The following is a 23,011-nucleotide window of genomic DNA, read 5'->3' as shown; positions in this document are numbered from 1 at the left end:
TTTACAAAGGGTGAATTATTCTTTTCTAACATTTCAAAATAAAATTACACTATTATTAATGTATTTACATGCGGAAAAATTTAGTTTTACGAGTATTTCCGGTTATTTGAAAGAAAATGTATGTGTATTAAGGATTGGTAAAATGATAAGAAATGTTCTTTAACTGTTAATTTACAGATGTTTCCAGTTATGTTAAATTACAGATAATATCAAGAAACACTACAGGAAAAAAGTATTATTTACATGTGGAAAAAAAAATTACATAATGTCCTCATTAAAAATTTGTATTTTTGAGTAGTTTACCTTTACAATGTGTGAATGTCAAAAACACTGTTTCACTGTGTCTGAATTAACTAAAAATACAATTATTTTACAGATATTTGCTGTTATTTTCACAAATTTTCAAACGTTACAGTACTCAACTAGTTTTTAAAATATTTTTACCATTTATTGTTGTCTATTTGTTTTAACCAGATTCTTTTTTACAGTGTATTTGGAGTCAGTTTTCTCTTTAAGGATGATTGATTCTTATCTAATAACTGATCACGTCTTGTCAGTCATCTTGTGCCGCAACATTTACTGAACTTCCAGCCCAGTTTGAAACAGAAATGCAATAATTAAGCATCAAAATAAGCTCTATAATAAGAGAGAATTCTGTCAGGAGCAATAAATCCTGATATGAATGCTCTTAATCCAGGATAATATTGATTAATGTTAACAATAGTGATGGTTTAAGTTACAGTAAAGATTCAAAATAAAGCTTTAAATACTTTTCCCATGCAGCATATCAATCACAGGTTTTATGAGTTTTTATTGGAGCAGGAAGATTAATATAACGAGCAAATGTTCCAAATAAATACTGATAAAACTTTAAAAATTTGAACTAAATACAGCTACATGTAATTCTATCTCTGTTTCTCAGATTTTTCCTCAAATATTTGCTGTTTGTTGGGAAATTAGCGGATGTTTTTTCACATTTTCAGGCCTCCAGACAGTCTTTGATGTGAACAGCAGACAAATCTTAGTGTTTGAAGTGGTCAAAAGCCCCCCGAAAAAGGAAAAAGTTAAGGCAGCCTGGCCCGTATTATGACATGGAGCATTAATATTGTAAAACGAGGAGCGAATGCATTTTTATGTGGAGGTGTTTTTGTAATAGCTCCGTGTATTTAATGTGACACTGGGTCAGCAGCTCTCACTCTGCAGCACTAAAGGGAATCACATGGTGCATAAAGGCAGGTTTTTTCTGCAGTGACAGCACACATGTACGACACTCTATTCTTTATTGATGTGCACTTTATGGAAATCACCACAAATATAAGCCTGTTTTTCGCTCTCAATATCACAATAAACAGGGAAATAAACAAAATAAATCACTTTATTATGCATGTGGCATTCAGATTTATCTCATCTGTGAGAGATAAATGTATAAAGTATCCTAATTTTAGCAGGGATTACCTCTAACCACATTGCAAAGTTTCCCAAATTAGACACAGTGGTGTTTGAAAACAACACATCCTTTTCTAACAGTGTGTAGCCTTATCTATTTAAAAAAAATAAGGAAAAAATGGGCCTATGCATTGTCATTAATCTTCACCAGGCTAATTAAATTAATCCATCGCCTCTTGGCATTGGAATATAACGACCACCACTAAATCCGCTGCAGGATAATGAATTTGTTTTGAAAAAGAGTTCCTTTTGGCTTTAATAGCTTCCAAAAAAAAGGAGAGAGAGAGGCCAGAATCATTATCAGTGCAATTTACCTTCCATCCAGAGATTCCTAATAAATCAGAATGCACCTGTTTGGGGTTGTTAGGGAGTGTACATGCTTTTTGATTTGGTGAACAGAAGGAGGTTGGAGAGTTTTGATTGACAGTCCATCCGCAGGATCATGTTTAATCCCTGCCTCTCTCGAGCCTGTTCAGAACTCATTTCTCCACCGCGAGATGCGGGACTCAGATGGTTGCCGGGGCAACGGTGATAGTGCTAAGCCATTTCCATTTTCTGCGAACGAGGAGGGGAGATGGGGGGGGCATTTGCAACAGAAGGTCGTCACAAAGTCATTCACAAACACAGCGGAGGGGCATTTTACTGTGAAGGAAACACGTTACTTCCTCTAAAGTACTGTTTCATCCTGGAGGCTGAGCTCTCAGGGGTCACTTTACAGGAAGTATTCACATTTAACAGCACTGATGTCACACTGTCACATCATATTTTGATGTTAACCATTTAAAAAAATTAACGTAGAGCATCAAAAAAAGTATTCAGTTTACCTCCACGGCTGTTATTTCACCGCTATGATAAATTAAATCACTGTATCTCTAAGCTGAAAAACATATTTTACAAACCTAGCAGCAATATTTTGCATGTAAATATTGATTTGTAAAGTAGCTAGACCTCCCAAACTAATGTAGCAGAGTAAAAAGTACAACATTTCCTTCTAAAATTCAGTAAAAGAGAAGGAAAAGACAAGGAAAATAGAAATATATGTGTGTAAATGTAATAAAATAGAAGTAAAAGTGTAAGGTCATGCATTGAAATATGTCAAAAAGTACAATATTTACTTCTGAAATGCTGTGAAACAGAAGCAAAAAGTGACATAAATACCTCAAATGTGTGCATTGTGTTATGTATTGCACGCACAAATGTAATACAAATGTAAATGTAGGGAAGTAAAAAGTATTATATTTTCTTCTAAAATGGAGTAAAATAGAAGTATAAGGTGGTCTGAATACTTTTAATCTGTACATCATGCAAATGTAAATGTAGTGCAGTAAAAAGTGCACTATGGTGAACCTCAGGGCTCAATACTGGATCCTCTTCTTTTTCAATTTACAAGTTTTCACATAGTATAGAGCAGCTAAATCAGTGCAATAAATCCCTGTGCAATAACTCCTAATCCTGTACATCTAGCATTGGCGGTGCAGTTTTGGGTGGATTTGTGCAATATTTATTTATTTATATGTTATTTTATCTAGTTATTTTCTTATAGAAATATATGTTTTTGCATTGTCTATTTTATACATATTTTATCTTACCTGTTATCGTTTTATCCTACGAAGGAGAGGCATTCAAAATTTCGCTGTACATATGTCCAATGACAATAAAGGCATTTGACTGATTGATTGATTGATTGATTGATTGATTGATTGATTGATTGATTGATTGATTGTAGACATGTTATATCTTTTCATTTGCATTTAGTTAATGTTGTGCAATTACAAAAAGTATTTTAAAAGATCAAAAATGGCAAACAGTGCTGTATAATTGTGTACAATATGCTTAGGAGAGTCTCATAGTTTTCTTGTTACCCTTGGACATTGAATTTAGGACAAAACCTCTTAAAAAGTTTGTCTTAAACCCAGCAAATAAGTGTTATTTGCTGGGTAGTATACATGATATACTTTCAGTTTATCATGTCTTTTGATAAAATGAGCTCTAAAATTCAAGTTTTCTGTACTGAAAAAAGAGAAATGATTGATGAATTTAAATTATTTCCTTTAATTTTTAACACACAATCAAATTAAGTTCTTCCAAATGTTAGTTACATCATGTAATTTCTCTCAAATGAACAGTTTGCATTGCTGCAATTTGATTTTAATGCACACTTAATTTAAAGTGTCCACTTTTTGTAGCTTTACTCTAATGTAAAACCTGATTTTGCAATTATATTTACTGTTTATTCTTTTCCTTTCCTATTCTGCAAAACTCTGGATGGTATTCATTGTCCACACACTCAAAAAATGGAAAATGGCTGGCTGTTACACTTACTTAAGTGTAAAATAAATTTTATACAATACAATTTCATGTTTACCAAATGAACGTGAATAAATCCTGCAGGATTTACTTGAAACTGAACTGCTTAGCTTTTACTTTATTTAACCATGTCGAAATAACAGGAGACTATCAAGTACTCCGGCGCTTCCGGGAAAATTATGACCGATATCGAGAGAACACGTGACGGGATCATCACGCGAGAAGGGAGTACCTGCAGGAAGTGGCGCGGAATTTGTCCGGTCAGCGTGCTCGTGGACAGGTAAGAATCCCTTATCTGCCTTTAAAATGGGTCAAAATACAAACGAATGCTATGCATAAACGTGCCATCATCTTAAGCGACAGTATCCCGCGATAGTTTTGTTGTTCGACCAAATGTAGTGTTTAATTCGGTCAAAAACACCGTCCGCCATTGCCGCCGCATGGCTGTGACGTTACCGACGGTTGCGCTGTCGTCGGCGACGACACGCTCGTAAATAAAGGGTTATTTAATTTATTTGTCTTCATGCTGTCCGCTCCGCTGCCAACATAGACACAATACACACCGGTCTTTCCTCGTTTCCCACCGTAGTCACAGTGAAGCCAAACGGCCCGCCACTGTTAAATGAATGTACAGGAAAACACTGTGAAGAAGGGATGAGGTGGGGATAAAATTGATGAACAGAGGAAGTTGTCAAGATTATTGTTCAGAAATTTCACTAGCAGTCTCTATAAATCCAGAGTTTAGCCATCAGTATTTGCTTGGTAAACATATTACTTTAAATTGATAGGATGAGATGGATTCATTATTTTCCTGTATTTATTTTAAGGGTAATTAAAGTGTTACAGGCCTTAAATGAGCGTAAAAAAAAAATAATAGTTTTTTGGTAAAAGAAACAAATACAATTAAAGGCTCAATTATATACAACAAGCAGATTAATTTGATAATGATAATGTTTTACATTCACTGATATTAATTCATCTGTCTGTTCTATTGATCACAGTCATTGGTTACTGCCAAGATGTTCTACTTTGCTGTCCGTCTGCAAGTGTTCTGTCCAGCTGCACCTGTCTGAAGTCCAACTGCATCAGTGACTACAGGTTAAAGGCATCTTCTGGGATGTTTCATTTTATTGCTTTTTGGGATACCAGTTCCAAGATTCCAGCTAAACCAGATTTCCCTAGTTCCCTAGTTTTTTGTGTCTTACTGCAGCAAGTATAGTTTGCTCTGGATGTGGAGGTGTAAGGAATGCAGTGTATCTTTGTCTAGTAGATACAAGCTACTAAAACATATTAGACTACAGCACCGTCATAGGCACCGCTACCCATGCCTACACACCGACTGCCCAAGTACTTTGAAGACATGGAATGCTTTGTACATTCATTTAAGTAGAGTCCATCTCAAAGAAAATACTCAGGAGTTATTGGAACTGTCGACATTCAGTTGTCATTTGTGTGCTTGTTGTGATCTTTCTACAGAGAGGGATTATTTTACACACGTTGGCCTCATCTGAAGAGTAATGAAACTGTTACTTGCATGTTTGAGGGTTGCTGTTTTCAAACAAACATATATGGAACATTTCACTGTCACAAGAACAGAAAACACAACCCACATACATTGAAAGATTTCAAGCCAGGAGTAGTTACAACCACTCAAGTTTCACAAGACTCACCTGATGATCCTGAGGAAGATGCACAAAATCAAGATGACAGTGTTGTTGAAGCAGACGGTGGATGTTCAAGTCATGATGTGAGTGGACATAAGAACTTGCCTGAAGTAATTAAGCAACATTTTGCTGCTGCATTGCTCAAGTTGGAGCATTTTGCACATGTGCCAGGCAAAAAAATTGATGAATTCTTAGAAGAACTGCACTTCTTGTTAAGTTCTGCTACATTGCCCCTCTCGACTGACATTGTTTTTATTACTTATATTGTTATTGTAAGTATTCAATAACAATATTCAAAGAATCCACAAAGAGATGGACAAAGAGGAGTAAACTGCAGCGACAGAGAGCTGAAAATGGCAGGGAGCTTGATCAGCTGTGCTGCCATGATTTTTCTGATATTTTTGCTACTCAGATTACTACTCGTCACCATAATACTTATTATAACAATCTGAGCCTGTTAGTAGCAAAACACTTTTATTGGCATACATTTAAGACAAACAGAAATTGCCCGCACATGCTCGTTCAAACTTACTTTTGCTTTCAGGCAAAACTGAAACTTAGTGAATACAGCACCGATCATTCTATTTTTGGTTCCTATCATTCAGTTGCACTGCCGGCTAAACCTAAATACAGCCCAGGTTCAAAAATACAAAAAAGCTACCTGAAGGTATCCCTTAAAATAGCAAAACATCTGCCAAAAATGGCTTTCAGTATTCTTTTCAGTATAATAGATATTATAATTAATTCATTAGACACGTAAACCCATTCTCCTTGTTTGTTTACACTGTGTTTCAGATGTATCTGTGTATGTTTTTATTCTCTGATCTGCAGGACAATGGGATCGATACCAGACGAGAATGCATTCTTAAGGGACTGTGTGTCTACCTTAATGAAGATCCAGACAAGCTGGTGAAAGAATACAAGGTATGTTAATTTACTTGACCTTTTTTAGGAAATGATCAATAGGGATTCCTTGTGGGTTTTTTGGGTGGCTTTTAAAGACCTTTGAAATGTAATGCTGGTCATAATTTGTTTTGATTGTCTGATATGTGCTAATTTCAGCTGTTTTAGAATAATGTTTTTTGTTTTTTTTTTGAATTATGAGGATGGATCTAATGAATACCAGTTAGAAAATTTTTTAAATTTGCTTTGTCACAGGCGGATGATGAAAACGCCACGGCAGCTATGGCAGAGACCATCTATGGCATCTACATAATTCGACACAGCGGTGCAGAACCCAGTGATGCCCCAGAGGATGTGGAAATCATTCTGGAGGGGGTGACGGTACTCCGTGAGTTGAGGAATGTACCATTTGCCCTGTCCATCTTGCTTGCCTTTGTGTATAATCTGAACCTGAGTTACCCCCAGAGCTAAAATATACATTCGAAGCTCTGCAGAAAATAATCCTAGAGCTTGATGGGAACAGACTGTCTGCAAAAGTTCAGGCCTTTAAGACAGTTCTTTCTCATTGAGAATTTTTGCTCAACTGGGGGAAAACCCTTTTGTTTTCCTTTAAGATGTTCTAAGTTCACTTGCAAGGTTTTTTATCAACACTAAATCTCCTGACATTTTAATGGGCAGTTCCCATTATTTAATGTTGAGTTCTATAAGGGGGCTGAGAATACAAATAGTATATTAGCCCATGTCCCAAACAGCATCTTCAGTTTAGATCAGCAAAGACTTTTGTAATGCTTTTCTTCTGTACTAAGTACTCAGATCCTTTGTAATTGTGATTTAAAACACAAAGCGGTTCTCAACTGGGTTCCAAATTTTTTTGTACTCTTTAAGTAAGTTTTGCCTTTTATTTATTTATTTATTTTAAATTCACTTTGTTCAGTTTAGATTTTTGGTCACTTTCTAAGATAAGATAAGATAAGATTTATTTTGGTCAGTTGTGGTAATTTCAGTATGTGGCAAAAAAAAAAAAAACTAAACTGACCAAAAATAAATGTAAGGCAGTAATGAAAATACAATTAAAATAATTAATATAATTATTAAAATAAATGTTAAAAAATGAATAAAAACAGACCAAGATTAAAGGACATTTTTCTTATATCAATGTTTGTAAAAACAATGTGGACCTGTTACATATTTTAAGCACTTAATATATATATATTTTTTAACCACACACTTTCTGATCCACCAGTTTAGGACCACAAATTTAGAGGGAACAGTGCTGAATATTTGTTTTCAGAAGTGATACATTTCATTTGCTGTTTGAGTGTAAAATATTGTTTTACTTATTGTTATTATTATTATTGTTTTTTTAAATTTGGTTTGTATTACAAGCAGTACTAGCAGTTTGTAACTGCATGTAGGACTTCTATTCAGTTAATTAAAAATGAGCAACTGTACTGCCTTTACAATTTAAATACAGTTTATGATGGCATCTCTTTGTCATGTGTTAGGTTTACACCGTTTACACCAAGTAGACTGTAGACATTGTTGAAAGATAACCTTTTTGAGTAAAACTCAAATGTAATACTTAGAATCACCTTAATTAAATCATGGAAAGAATTTCCACATGATTAAACAGCTCTCTTTCAGCATTAAGCAATTTTGTTGGGCCAACTTGATCCACTCGGGATGAAGTACCCTAGTTCAAAATAGATGGATCAACCCAATTCAAAGGCATGAACCATACTAAGTAAATTAAGTTGGATCCAAACCTTGCGAACAAGTTGAATGGACCCTAATAAATGAAGTTAAACTAACCTCAGTGCCTTAAGTTTGAACAAAAGAATTGGTTATTGTTTAAAGTAAGCCATTTAATCATGTGGAAATTCTTTCCATGTTTTTTTAAGTTCATCCAAAGAATCCATTTTTTGAGTGCATATATTGCCAGTGTTTTCTAATATGCATTTCCTGTGCATGGCAGCTGGTTAAGATGAAGAAAATTGAAGTTAACACAAAAAAAGAGAGAAAAGGTGAAAGACTGTGGATGCAGTTACTTATTCATCCCTCAGCATGAAGACCAAACTGCATTGGCACTCAGTGGTAGCTTTGGATGCAAAGTCATGGCCTCTAGAAACGTTTAATGTGGATGTAATTCTTTAGAATATTAGACTGAAAACAAAGTGCTGCAGCACTGAGATGCAGTTTAACCAAGTTCCTCAAAAAAACTTAACTACATTGTAAATCCAACAGTTTTTACCAGTAGTATCAAAAAAAATCTCTTTAGCAAATAGTTTTATTTTACCTATTTTACTTGTTTTGGTAAATTATGAATTAAATCTTGTTATTTTACAGATATCAGGTGCAATTTGAAAAAAAAAACCCAAAAGAAGTAAATTAAGGCTTGAAAAATTGAAAATTAATATTCAAAATTTATTGTAACGATTTGTTCATGTTTTGTCAAATTACAGCAAATATCTGGTAAAATTACAGAAAAAGAGTTTATCTGTACACCATAAAAAATTATTCAAAACTATAAATAATAATAAAATTACACTACTTCTGCTGGATTCAAATCAGCAAAAGAAAATCTTATTTCACAGATATCTGATGTTATTTTGAAGAAAGAGTACAGATATTAAAAACAGAAAAAATGTAAATAATTCTTTAAGCTGTCATTTAATAGATTGTCCACTTTGCTCAATTATAGAAAATGTAAAATCCCATTAAAAATGTAAAAATTTACATGTTGACTGTAAAAAAATTAATTAATTAAAAGGAAAAAGTGCACATAATGACATAATATCCACATCAAAAATCATTATTTTTACAAAAAGGAATTCATTCTTTTACAATATGTGACCACAAATGTGCGCAGTTTTACTGCATTTACCAAGTTTAAGTAAATTAAGGATTGAAAAACGGCAAATTAATATTTAACTGTTATTTTACAGCTTTGTTCCTGTTTGGTCAATTGACAGGAAACATCTGGTAAAATTATGGGAAAAAATATGAATTTATCTGTAAACCATAAAAAGAAACTGTCCGTATCTATAGACAATGTTCAAATCAACAATCTTTAAAAAAAAAAAAAAAAAAAAAATATATATATATATATATATATATATATATATATATATATATATATATATATATATATATATATATATATATATATATATATACTCTAAAATTACATTATTTCTACTATTTAATTTACAGATATTTGACATTATTTGGAAAAAAAGAGTTTGTATATTTAAAAACTGAAAAATGTAAATAATTCTTTAAGCTGTTTTTTATATATAATTTCTGTTTTGCTTAATCACAGAAAATGTAAAATCACATTTAAAATAATTTACATGTTGACTGTAAAAAAAAAGTCAAAGGTGTACATAATGACATGTCAACCTTACATTATTTTTACTTGATTTAAATCAGAAAAAAACATGATTTTGCAATACATTTTACTGTTTTTTCCCTTTGCTTTATTCTGTCATGCTTCTCATAGAAGGTGCAGTTGAGCTGCAGCAGAAAAATGTGAAGTAAGTAGTAAAAGGCTGTAAATAAATGTTTAAAGGGGGAAAGTGTATTTTCAAGTTGAAAGGATCTGAGAAAGTGAGCAGTAAACCATATTTTTTGCACCTTCACTGTAGTTAACTACTTGATTAAACGGGTAAAGTGTAATTTCAAGTTGATAGAATCTGGAAAAGTGAGCAGTAAACCTATTTTTTTGCACTTTTACTGTAATTAAAATACTTGTTTAAAGGGTTAAAGTGTATTTTGTAGTTGATAGTATATATAAGAGTAAACAGTAAACCTAATTTTGGAACTTTTACTGTAATTAAAATACTTGTTTAAAGGGGTAAAGTGTATTTTCAAGTCGATAGAATCTGGAAAAGTGAGCAGTAAACCTAATTTTTACTTTTTTACTGGAATTAAAATACCTATTTAAAGGAATAAAGTGTAATTTCCAGTTGATAGAATCTGGAAAAGTGAGCTGAAATCACCAAAACCAAGAAACAAAATGGGATTAATTCAAAAAAGTGCTTTTGGAGCTGCAGTTTGCAGCTCTAAAACATAATTTATATGATATTTACACCCAGAGACACTGTGTTAAAGCTCTAAAAACACATATATAGGGTTGATAGTGGCACGCCCAGGCCTACCTGCTCCATTTCCCCTCCTTCTTCTCCGTCTCCAGCATCATCAGCATCGTCCAGGAGGAGATGAAGGTGAAGCAGCCTTTTCTGATCAAAGCAGCCGTCTATAAAGCTCAGGGCTGGCCTTCCTGGCTGTCGCCTTTATTCTGAAGGCACACACACATTCAATCAAAATATATGTATTTAAAAAATCTTTCTTTCTGCTTCACTTGCATCTGGAAACGCTGCATGGTTCTCCCCGGGGTGTTAATGCTCTGCTTGTTAGTTTTAATGAAGTAGCCTTTAGCTCACAGTGATCATCCAGATCAAGGCAGGTGTGTGTTTTTTCTATAAAATAAGCTCACCAGGTCTCCGGTAAACTGCAGGCTTTCACTCTTCTTCACCGGGCCTCATTAATTCAACACAATCTTTGCCTTTCGGTTCGACACCACATCTGTCAGCTCCCTCAGTCTGTCCTGGCATCAGTGGTCGCAGTTTTTTTCACATTTTTCCACAACTTTTCCTTCCACAAGCAGAGAGCCACGGGCGTCCGTGGAGAGCGTTCGGTCTGTGTCTACACGATAAAGAGGAAAGTTAGGTGAAGGACAACAATCTGGTGGAGGAGACTGATCAGGAGGAATAATGATAATAAGCCTAATAAGGTATCTCTCTGCAGCACATTGTTGAGGAGTTTGCATGTCGCCTATGAGGCTGCTTAAATTAAGCCACATCCAGCAGGTTCTTTCTTTTTTTTCCTTCTGAATATTGAATATGCAAACATTCCAGTAGTGTAATTGCAGATGATGCTTCAGGCCTGTCTTTAAATAATAATAAAAAAAAAAAAGACTTCAAAATATTCAAACTGCCCTCCGACGGCTTTCTGAAAAGCTGATGTTTAAAAAGAGAATTGATAAAGCAGATCCACAGGCGGAGCAGATAGAAGAAGAAGAGTGGCTTAAAGGCGAAATAGTTTCTGACGCAGGCGACGCATCTGATGAAAGGTTGAGGGTATTGTTTCAGGAAGATTTTATAGGAGGAATGCGTCTGTTACTGTAAGCAGTTTAAACTTTTAGAAGAACTGTTGGCGGCTCTCTCTGACCTCAGTTTTTCATTTTGTGCTTCATCAGACTGTTCTGTTGTTAAAGATGCTAAGAAACTGTCCACGCATGCATGAAAGTAAGGTGTTATCTTCATTTTTGATCATTTTTAGAGTGAATATTGGCTCAGAATTGTTTGTACTTTTAAAATGTATTAAAAAATAACTTTATTTCTGAACAATAAAGTCACTTTTTTGCATTTGACAAACGTCCAGAACCTAGAAAATGTGTCTACAACCCTGTGATTCAGTGTATTTTTACTCTTTATTGTGCAAATATACTAAGTTAAGCCATCGAGATTAATAATATCCCAATGGTTTCACCTAATTTCTGTTTTAAATCTTGTCAGAAGCATTGATATTGCATGATTCAGCAAAATTCTGGATGGTATTTACTGTCCATATAAACTGCCAGTGTGTTCTAATGTGCATTTCCTGTGCATGGCAGCTGGTTAGGGCGAAGAAAACTGAAGTTTCTGCAAAAAAAGAGAGGGAGAAAGGTGAAAGTGTGGATGCAGTTACTTATTCATCCCTCAGCATGAAGACCAAACTGCATTGGCACTCAGTAGTAGCTTTGGATGCAAAGTCATGGCCTCTGGAAACATTTAATGTGGATGTAATTCTTTAGAACATTAGACTGAAAACAAAGTGCTGCAGCACTGAGATGTATTTCAATCACAAAACTTTAACTTATTTCATATTTTAAATTTTTATTTCATTTAAAATACCTATTTACACTGTAAAAACATTTTCAACAGTTTTTCTGAGTATTTTTTTATTTTTATTTAATTTTAACAATTATTATTTTTATTTTACAGATTTTCAGTGTTATTTAAATTTACAAATTAAATCTTGTTATTTTACAGATGCCTGACAACTTTTTTTTTAAAAAAAAGGAACTTAAGGATTGAAAAATGGCAAATTAATATTTAACTGTTATTTTACAGTTTTGTTCATGTTTTGTCAAGTTACAGAAAATATCTGCTAAAATCACAGAAAAAAATGAGTTTATAAACTATAAAAAAACTATCAAAAACTATAAATAATGTTCAAATATCTGCAAAATCACAGAAAAAAAATGAGTTTATAAACCATAAAAAAAACTATCAAAAACTATAAATAATTTTCAAATCAAAATTCTGTGTTTTCATAAATATTAATAATTTTTACATTTTACAATAAAATTACACAATTTCTACTCGGTTTAAATTGACAAAAAAAATCTTATTTGACAGATATTGTATGTTATGTGGGAGAAAGAGTATGTATTAAGAATTAACAACATTTTAAATAATTCTTTAAGCTGTTATTTTAAAGATTTCCCTGTTTTAAATACAGAAAATGTAAAATCCCATTCAAAATGTTTGTAAAAAAAAAAAGCCAAAAGTGTACACAATGACAAAAAAGAATTCATTCTTTTACAATATTTGACCATAAATTTACAGTTTTACTGTATTTAACAAAGGTTAAATAATAATAATAATTTCTAAAAAATAATTTTACTATATTTAACAAAAGTTTTTTTTAAATCATTATTTGACAGATACCATAATTTTTTCATTTTAAATTTCTACACGTTACTGTTTTTTCCATATTTTCTCTGACACGTTTGTTGCCATATTTTTTATTTTATTTATTTCTACAGAAACTTTTTTACAGTGTAGGTATGAGATGGCTTTGACTGAACACTCCATTTTTTTCTTGAGTCCCACTTTTAACCACAAACCCCTCAGATCATTACTCATATTCGAAGATAGTGGCAAAACAAAAAGATTAATAGAAAACCTGAAGCCAAATGAAACCTATTAAGACATTTATAGAGCCGCTGTGATTACTGATAATCTGATAAATAACTCCAAGAAGCACTTAATAAAAGACTGAATTCTGCCCCATTTCCTTCGAAACCCTGCGTCTAAATGTTTTCACCGTCGTCTCACATTTAATAGATGCACTCGGGCCACTGCTCATCATCTTATCTGCTTCTCTTCCTTTAAAAACACATCCAACAAAAACCGTTAGCCGTGAAAACAGATCAAGTTTTCGACCTGAAAGTGCTTCTTCCAATGAAAACAACAGGTGGGAGATGAGAAAGTGCTGTTGTTTTGGTGACTTATCTTACCTTTTAACCTCGTTTATTCCTCAGTGGAGTCTGTCTCTAGATGGCAAAGTCCTTCCTGATTATTAAAAAAAGAAAGAAAAAAAAGAAGCACATTGGGGGACTGAGTGTAAACTGCATGTGAACTATCGCACGGCTTCATATGCATCAAACATAAAGAGGTTTAACAGATTTGGCTCCTTGTAGCAGTTTAAAATGAGAGGAAAATACAATCAGTACATGTGGAAAACATTCCTTATCAATTCTGCAGCATAGAACACCAAACTGCTACCGTCTGCCTTATTTTGGGGGGACGAAACAGGAACAGATCTCAAAAATAAAAGCCCCGCAATTTACTTTTGATTGGCCTTATCACAGAGGACAAATCTCTGGACTGTTATTAAGTGCAGCTAAATGTATGAAAAGGTTATGAGAGCAACACTGACGTCAAGTGAATGAAAGATTGTGCAAAGAAAAAAAAACAACCTCTGCTGAGGAAGTTGCAACAACAACAAAAAAAAAGCGGGGTTTTTGTATTCGGAGCTGTCAACACATCTCCTTAAAAGTAGAGGAAGACGGATGAAAACCTGAACAAGCAGAAGCCCCACAGGCATCTGCCACTCATCTGCCACTCAGCCGATGCAGATCTGGTTTGATTTTTAACTCCTTAATACTTGATTTGTATTATCTGGGGCGCAGATAAAATAACTTTGAGGCCGCGAGCGACGGAGTGTCAGTCAGCAGCCGCTAGTGAAGATACGCTAAAAGGCTTTCTGGGCCTCGTGGCGGCAGACAAGCAGATACGGAGCAGATTATGCTTTTATTAGCTGTTCATGGAGACTTAATTGTGAGATCAAAGTTAACAGTGTTCCATCGGTGCGAGGCAGAGAAGATTTCATTAACGGCTGAGAAATATCAGTGCAATAATAGCGTCATCTGGGTTCACAGCTCGTAATGATACTGTCGGACACATTTGGAAACTCAACCGTGTAAATGGCAAAACTGAGAGAAATACTTCAAAAATAATGAATAAATGAGGAAAACAGTTGAATAGAGTGAACAGAGCCAAGTTTGACATCATATTGTACTGTATCTTGTACAGTTAATACTCTTTTTTTATTGTAAATACTGGCAATTGTGCACTTTTTTGTAAATACCAGCAATTTTACTTACTTGTTCGAACAGCAGGATCTGGATGTTATTAAACGATCTTTTGCACATATTTTTTTCCTTATATATAACATGCGTGAGCTACTGGATACCTTGAATTTCCCTCAAGGCGATGAATAGCGTGAGAAACGTGCTTACAGAAAATCCTAAAATTGTCTCTAAGATGTCATAGGTCAAAATCCTAGTTAGAAATCAAGGACAGAAATTGTGGTGCATCTCAGATGATTAGACTATCATGAACAAGTTCATTTTTTTCATATTTTAATTTAAAAAGTCATATATTCTATTTTGATGACACCTTAACTGATTTTTTTTGTTGTTTTTTGCTTTAATTTTGATTATTGTACCTCATAGTTCATGAAAATCTAAAATTTTGTTTCTCAGGTTATTAGAAATTTCCTAAGATCAATAAATACAAGGATTTTACAATAAAGAAATGACCAATTCATATAGTTAGTGCTCGGTTGGGGCACCTTTTCCTTTAATTACTGCATCAGCCTGTGGCACTGCTAAGGTATTATTGAAGCCCAGGTTGCTTTGATTGGCCTTTAGCCAATCTTCAGCCAATCAAGCACAGTAATACCATAGTCAGTAAAGCATTTGGTTGTAGTTTTGGCTCTGTCTGCAGGTTCCACATCCTGCTGGAAAAAGAAATCAGCATCTCCATAAAGCTTATCAGCAGATAGAAGCATTAAGTGGCTGAAATGGCCACCACTCGTTTTACTTTTGTTTGTAACATACAACCCAATCAGTCATTTTGTGTCTTGATTTGATTGTTTTGCTTCTTTTTGTGGTTGTTTTCCATCCCTTTCTGGTAATTTTGGGTGCTATTTGTCTTATTTGTCTTTGTCAGATGTTTTGCATTTAAATTTGGTCGTTTTACATCTGCCTTTCGTCGTTTTTCATCTCTTGGTGGTCATTTTGTATGTCATTTTGGTAGTTTTTGTCTTTTCAGGCTCATTTTAAATGTTCTTCATCTCATTTTCAGGCTTCTTCAGGTTGTTTTGCTTCTTTTTGTGGTTGTTTTCCATGTTTTGGTGGTAATTTTAGATCTCACTTTGGTTGTTACTTGGCATATGCATTTAGTGTTGGACATTTTACATCTTCTTTAGTTGTTTTGCATTTAATTCTGGTCATTTTGTGTTGATATGCTGCTGACACATCGGTATTAATAATCTAATGAGGTTATATATAATAATATGTCAGTCTGAGGGGCTGAACCAGGGCTTTTACTTTCATTATTTAACTAGATTTCACTGCTAAGATTTATGCACTTTTACTTACATAGGATATTTCATGCAGGACTTGCAGAATTTTTACATTGTACTTTAATTTGAATAAAGAATCTGAATATTTCTTTGAACACTAGTTGCAGAACAGCTGACCTCATCTAATTACTTGTTTCTGCCTGAATATGCAATATAAAACCCAAATAACTCTGTAATATTGAAACAAAAGTTATCATTTTGTAGATCGGTGTGATTTTTGTTTCCACAGTCTCACCTTAGACTCACATGTCCTTTTATTACCAGTCAGACAGACTTCTTCCTGCACAAAGTCTGCTCCTGAATTCCACAGAGGATTGGATTTCTGCTGCAGGAGTAGATTGAACATACGCTCAGTTCAGCCGCCATCATTCAAAAATAACCTCAGCTACAGACTGAAGTAGAAGAAACGCCCTTTGGGTCATAACATCCGCCTGAAGCTCCATCTTGAAGCTGCCAACAGAACAGATGTTAAGTTAGTGAAGTTAAATCAGAACCATACAGTTCTGCTGAAACAGATGAAGGACAGCTGAAGCCATAATTAGTACAATGCTGGTGTTGGCTTATCTAATAATTAAGTTATTATTTGCAGACGATAGCAAGCAAAACACGTAATAACTACACTAGAAAATAACATTTGGGCTCAACAAAAAACAATATTTGCATCAATCTTTTTGAGTTCAGGCAACTTATAATGAAATTTTGATCAACCAACTAAGTAACATAGAGTTAAGGGGAATTAGCTTTTCCTCGACAATTAAAGATGCCGTTAATTACCCTTTAATTAAAGATTGGAAGCGAAAACACAAGTTTTATATTGCTTATTCATAAGGTTGTTCACATTATCTAAGAGGATTTTAAAAGTGTTATTAGTACTTAATTATCATAATTATAAAGACATGTTATTAGTTTGCCAATTTTTTCAAAAATAGTTTTTAAGTAGGTAGGGGAGGGGTGCTGAAATCCTGACCTCAAGGTGAAGAAAAATTTAGTCATCAAGCTACAGTTATCAATATTACGTTGCTGGAATATTATTACAAAAATGTTTGCAATTCAAAAGGTTTATCTAAGGTGAAGAAACAAATTGTTCTCAAGCAATTATTTCATTAAGTTTTTAGTCCACCAATGCAGAAATTAGAGCTTAAATCACACAAGATATTAAGCCATTTCAACATTTTGTCAACTCAGCCCATCAAAATAATGTTTTCAACTTAAAAGGTTTATCTAAAGAGAAGAAAAATGTTTCATTAAGTTACATCAACTTAACTTTTTCTTTTTAAATCAACTAATGCAGAGTTTAAATTACACACCATATTAAGTTGATGCAACATTATTATGTCAATTCAACTCATGAAAATAATGTTTGCAACTTCAAAGGCTTATATCAAGGTGAACAAAAATTTAGTTATCAAGGCAATTTTATGAAGATAGGTCAACTTAACTTTTTCTATTTAAATCAACTAATGCAGAAATTTGAGTTCAAATTACACATAAAATAAGCTGATGCAACATTATTACTGTATATCGACTGACTTCATCAAAATAATGTTTGCAACTTAAAAGGTTTATCTAAAGTGAAGAAAATTTATCAAGGCAATTTCATTAAGTAACCTCAACCTGAATTTAGCTTTAAGTTAACAAATACAGAAATTTTAATGTAAATTACACACTATATTAAACTGATGCAATATTATTATGTCAAGTAACGTTTGCAACTAAAAATGTTTGTCAAAATAAGAAGAATTTAGTTATCATGGCATTTTCTTTAAGTTACCTCAACTTTATCTGTTTAAACTAATGCAGACATTTGAGTTCAAATTACACACAACATTAAGTTGATGCAATATTATTTTCTCAACTCAACTCATCAAAATAAAGTTTGAAACTTATCAGGTTTATCTGAATCATCAAATTAGATTTGAATTAAGTGCTGTGAGTGGGTCCCTGTGTACACGTGGCAGGCAGCCCTTGTTGCCATGGCGTTGACCCCACATGACCCCTGCTCTAACTGACCAGTCTCAGATAACCAACTAATTTTTTCCGTCTTATCTGAGCGACAAAGTTCTGTGACCTAATGAAACTGTAGGATGAAAGGTGAACACCAGGCTCCATGTTAATATGGCATCAATGCAGTGCTGTTTTCAGGTGTTAATGAAGTGTGATTCTGACTTACCTCAGCTTTACAGAAGCAGGAATCCTTCTTCATTTGCTCTTTGCTCTTCATATATCTTCTGTAAAACTGGACTGTTGAAGGCTGTAACCAGAAGTAAAGTCAGTATACTGGATGTTTTGCAACTGATATGATTTCCCAATAAATATTAAACCAGTTTCCACAGTTCTGCTGTTGTATGAGCTATCAAACAACCTCATGACCAATGTTCCCTGTAATTTTTCCTGAGTCTGTGCAAACACACAAACTCCCTGAACGTCCCTTGGACCACTGTGAGCAACATCAGACGTGTGCACTGTGGTCACACCAGCATCACATCCATTCAAGTTACATGGTTCATTAAAAGAATCAAATTACAGCATTTACATTTCTGTTAAAACACTTTGACAACAGGAGTCAGTTGAAGGCTGCAGTGATTTTAGTGACACTACAATGTATAAGAGTGAAGTTATTGAATATTTGTCTCTCTTTACTGTTGCAGTGGTTTTGCAAATTGCAGACGGACCCTGTTCACTCCATAGACACCAATGTTATTCCTGTAGCTTGAAAGACAGCTACTTTTGATAAAACTGGGCTTGTAGCACATTGTCTGCCTTGCAACAATGGGAAAGAGGCACCGTTTATGTTTTCACAACCTATATCTAATGAGTTATTGATGCTGGAAGTCCCAATCTGTGAATATCTTTCCAACTTTACTGAACTTGGGGCCACTACCACCTAAGGAGTGATATATTTAATTTTGAAAAAAGCATTTAGCCATACTTAAAGCTTTAAGTGCTTTATTAACACAGAACTAAAAATTTTGTATTGTTTTATTATCACAGGTTCTGTCTGAAAAGAGGTGGCATCATTTTAAACAGTGAAATCAAACTAATAAAATGTAATGACCAACCAGTGAGCAATACTGGATTCTGCAAAAACATAAACAACTTTTTTAAAATCTAAATCTTATCTTAACACAGTTAATGTATTAACTTATTTTTGTGTGTATGCATGTATTTATTGATTTATTTAGTACTGTTAACATAGAGTTCTGAGTGAATTTTTCTTAAGATAGCCAAAGGCCATTTATTGATTACATATAGGCTGTTAAATGTTTATTAAAAACTAAAAAGCATTTAAAAAACAACAACTTAGGCATTTATTGAGTCACTAAAATACTGTAGAGTACAGACCACATCAGCATGATTATAAGCATCCTCTGGTAAATGAACAACCAGATACTGATGTCTCTCACCATATGGACTTCAGGAGATGATTAGGTGATGATAAACTGTGACCTACTGGTTGGGTTCTCTCTGTTCTCATGTTTCTTACATGTTTGTCCCCTGACAGCCGGGTCCTAATGTTTTTTGAGCAACACACCATACTATGACGTTTTTACAATGATGGTTCTACTATGGAACCAGTTTGACATGTTCAGGTGTTCTTTGTGTGAAAACTCAGAGATTTCAGGGATCAGAAGGTGGTTTTCAACTTTCTTTGTTAACTTTCTGCTTCAACTTTAAACTAAATTTCCTTCACTAACCCCGCCCTCTGGACTTCCAGGAAGCTGTGTTCCTATTGGCTGTCCAGGTGGCTGCTTGGTGTTATCAGGAACACCTGAGCACCTTGGTGTTATCAGGAACACCTGAGCAGCTCAGTGTCTTCCTGCTTTATGTGGCTGCAGGCAAACATTTCCTCTGTTTCTCTTCACCACTGAGCTGGGTTTGGCTCCATTGCTTTACTTTGTTCTTTAGGCGTTGGCTTGCAGCTTCCAGCAGTAAAATCGTCTTTAATGTGTTTCTTGGTGTGTTTTAGGGCTTTGTACTGGATAGTTGTCTTGGTAAATGTGGTTCTTTATCCACAGTTAGCACATGGTGCTGATGTGTGCAGTGATTAGTGGATTTGGTACAGCTGAGTTGTGTCTGTATCTTGGCTGTAGTGAGTCTTCAGAGGTTTTTGGTCAGACACATTCTGTATTCTTGTTTGTGAACCAACGTTGGTTGTCCAGAAGGTAAGAGTTCCTGTCCTGATTCTCTGTTCTCAGAGGTTCTCTGGTAGGCTGCAGGAGACTTTAGCGTTTGGGTTGTGCTAGTTTGGTTTTTGTATGGTTTCATTTGGACGACTATCTTGAGGCCCCTCCATGTGGTTTAGTGAGGTTTTCTGGAACAGTTCTACAAAGCAACCTGCAGCAGAAGAGACTTTGAGAGTTTTTAGGAAGTTCTGGAGACCAGACTTTAGAGCAGCAGAAACATTTGTCAGCAGTTTGAGCAGGAGAAGGTGAGCTTCAGAGTAGAAATGAGACAGAAACCTTCTTGACCCGTGTGGTGAGGTCCTGTACCAAGAGTTTGAGCAGGTTGTGAAGAGTCTGTAGTTCTTTGGTCTGAAAGCACAAGAAGAGTCGACTCATTAAAGGAGAAAACAGGAGATATTGTTGGTTCTTCTGTCGCTCTGCAGTTTCCAGTTTCCTTAGACTGAATATCAAGTTTATATTTTAAATTATTTCCCATGTGAGCCCAAGAAGACTTCAATAAACTCCCTCCATCCCCTGGACACAACAGATTTTTATTACCATGTTAAATCTTTTTTTAAAAAATATGTTTTTGAGTTTTAATAGTTTTAGCAGTTTTTTTTCTCTTTGCTTGTTTAGTTTTGTCATCTGTGTAAAAGGTGCTAAACAAATAAAGTTGAATTGATAAAGTGAATAATTGACTAACTCATGATTGTGACAACAGAAGTAGTTTCATTGTGATTTAAGGGTTTGTTTCATTCTTAAGGTTGGGGTTAAAAACTTGACAGAAAAACAAGATTAAAGAAATAAACTACATAACAAAAAGCAATAAAATCAAAGGAAAAAATAATACTATATATATATATATATATATATATATATATATATATATATATATATATAATATTATTAAAAAGATTTAAGAAATTTAAGATGTAATTTTCTGATTAAACATTTAATTTTTTTATTACGTTTTCTCTTTTTAAAGGTTTAATAATCTAATTAAATGTTTTGCATTTTTTAAAATGTTTAATATTCTTCTGGTTTAATTGTATTTTTTAAATGTTTAATTATCGAAAATATTTTATCTGTAATTTTGAATATTTGTATTTTAAAAATTTTGTTTAATTTCATAATGACATGTATCTTGTTGAATTATCTAATTCAATATTTTTGTTTAATATAATTTAATTGTATTTAATGTTTAACTGTATTAGATTATTAAACCTTTAAAAAGACAAAACATTTAATTAAAAAATTAAATGTTTAATTAGAAAATTACATCTTAAAGACAATAAAACTTCAAATAGGAATTAAACAGAAAATACAATGAAGCATTTAAAAAGAAAATTAAACATTAAAAGGTGGTAAAACATTTAAAAAGAAAAACCTTAAAGATTTAATCGAAACATTAAATACTGGGAAAGGAAGAAAAAAAACTCAAGCCGATAAAACATTTGAAAAAACAAACATTAAAAAGACAAAACATTTGGAAATCAAATCAGACATTAGAAAAGAATAAAAGGTGAGAAAAGAGTAAAACTAAACGTTTAAGAAGAATCAAACTAAAGACAAAACATTTGAAAAGACACCAGTTAGACTTTAGAAGATCAAATTAAACGGAAGAGACAATAAAACGATCAAAAAGAGCAAAAACAGAGAGTCTTAAAGCGTTTTCTAGTCTGAAACGAAAACATCAAGTTGTTTCTTCAAACATTTCCTCTTTCTATGTTCTTGGTTTGATTGTGGACAGATTTACTAAGAACTCATTTCAGAAAACTGCTTTCCAGATAAAGTCTACTAGTAGTTGAAGGCATCGATCAAACAAATGTTACCTTCTGATCTCCACAAACTTTACTGTTCAGTGAAGAGAATCAAAGTTTGTTGAGGATTTCTAAAAAACCCACAGGTGAAGGTCTGAGAAGAACTCAGATGGATGGTCTAAATGTGAAATCAAGACTCATGGTCACAAGTTTTAAGGCTTCTGTTAAGCAGAAAGTTCAAACTAACAGAGAAGCACTGAGAAACTTTTAAAATTTCAGTCCTCAGACTGTCTAAAGGTTCAAACTACCTGAGAACTACTGAAGAACTTTTAGGTTTTCAGTCCTCAGACTGTCTGAAGGTTCAAACTAACAGAGAACTATTGAGAAACTTTTAACATTTCAGTCCTCAGACTGTCTGAAGGTTCAAACTAACAGAGAAGTACTCAGGAACTTAGAAGATATCAGTCCTTGGGCTGTCTGAAAGTTAAATCTAACAGAGAACTACTGTGGGACTTAGAAAATTTCAGCCCTCAGACTGTGTGAAAGCTCAGGTCCTGAGGACTCGGGAGGTGTGGAGGCTTTGGAAAGTCTTGGAACTGAGGGTTCAACCCTCCAGCACAAAGGCTGAAGTCCAGCCTCCTGAGAAAAACGGTCGAGTCGAGACTCAAGTTAAAAAAAACTCGAAAAACGACAAAAAATAGATGATAAATGCGCAAAAAAAAGAAGAATTAGTATCTGAGCGAGTAGCTCAGGGGGATAAGAGGAGAGACTACAGAGTGGGAGGTCGCAGGTTCGAGACCCGCCAGCGGCACTTTTCTTTCTTTGTCTTTGTCAGGATATTGAGAAAATTTAAGAAGTGTCTGGTCTTGAACCAGCGACCTGCAGCTCCATAGGCAAATCCTTAACTCACTGAGCTACAGATCAGATACAAAGAAATAAATTCGTCGTCCCTTTGGCATCGTAGTTCCTCAAGTGACCACATGGGTGGAGCCAAGGCGGAGTCTGG

General features: G+C 34.0%; 1 long non-coding RNA gene across 1 annotated transcript in view; it reads right to left on the bottom strand.

The window, feature by feature from the left end:
* The window catches only part of LOC129347878 (uncharacterized), a 14,950-nt gene extending 2,656 nt beyond the window's left edge, over window positions 1-12,294 (bottom strand). The window contains exons 1-2 of the long non-coding RNA XR_008600197.1: window positions 10,819-12,294; window positions 10,481-10,620 (exon numbers count right to left, since the gene is read on the bottom strand). This is a non-coding gene — a long non-coding RNA (uncharacterized LOC129347878). The remainder of the gene's footprint in view (window positions 1-10,480; window positions 10,621-10,818) is intronic.
* Between the last annotated feature and the right edge of the window lie 10,717 nt (window positions 12,295-23,011).

Source organism: Amphiprion ocellaris, chromosome 21 (assembly GCF_022539595.1).
Source record: "Amphiprion ocellaris isolate individual 3 ecotype Okinawa chromosome 21, ASM2253959v1, whole genome shotgun sequence".
NCBI classification, from domain to species: Eukaryota; Metazoa; Chordata; class Actinopteri; family Pomacentridae; genus Amphiprion; species Amphiprion ocellaris.
The sequence above is the reverse complement of the archived record's forward strand: the minus strand, read 5'-3'. Positions and strand labels throughout refer to the sequence as shown.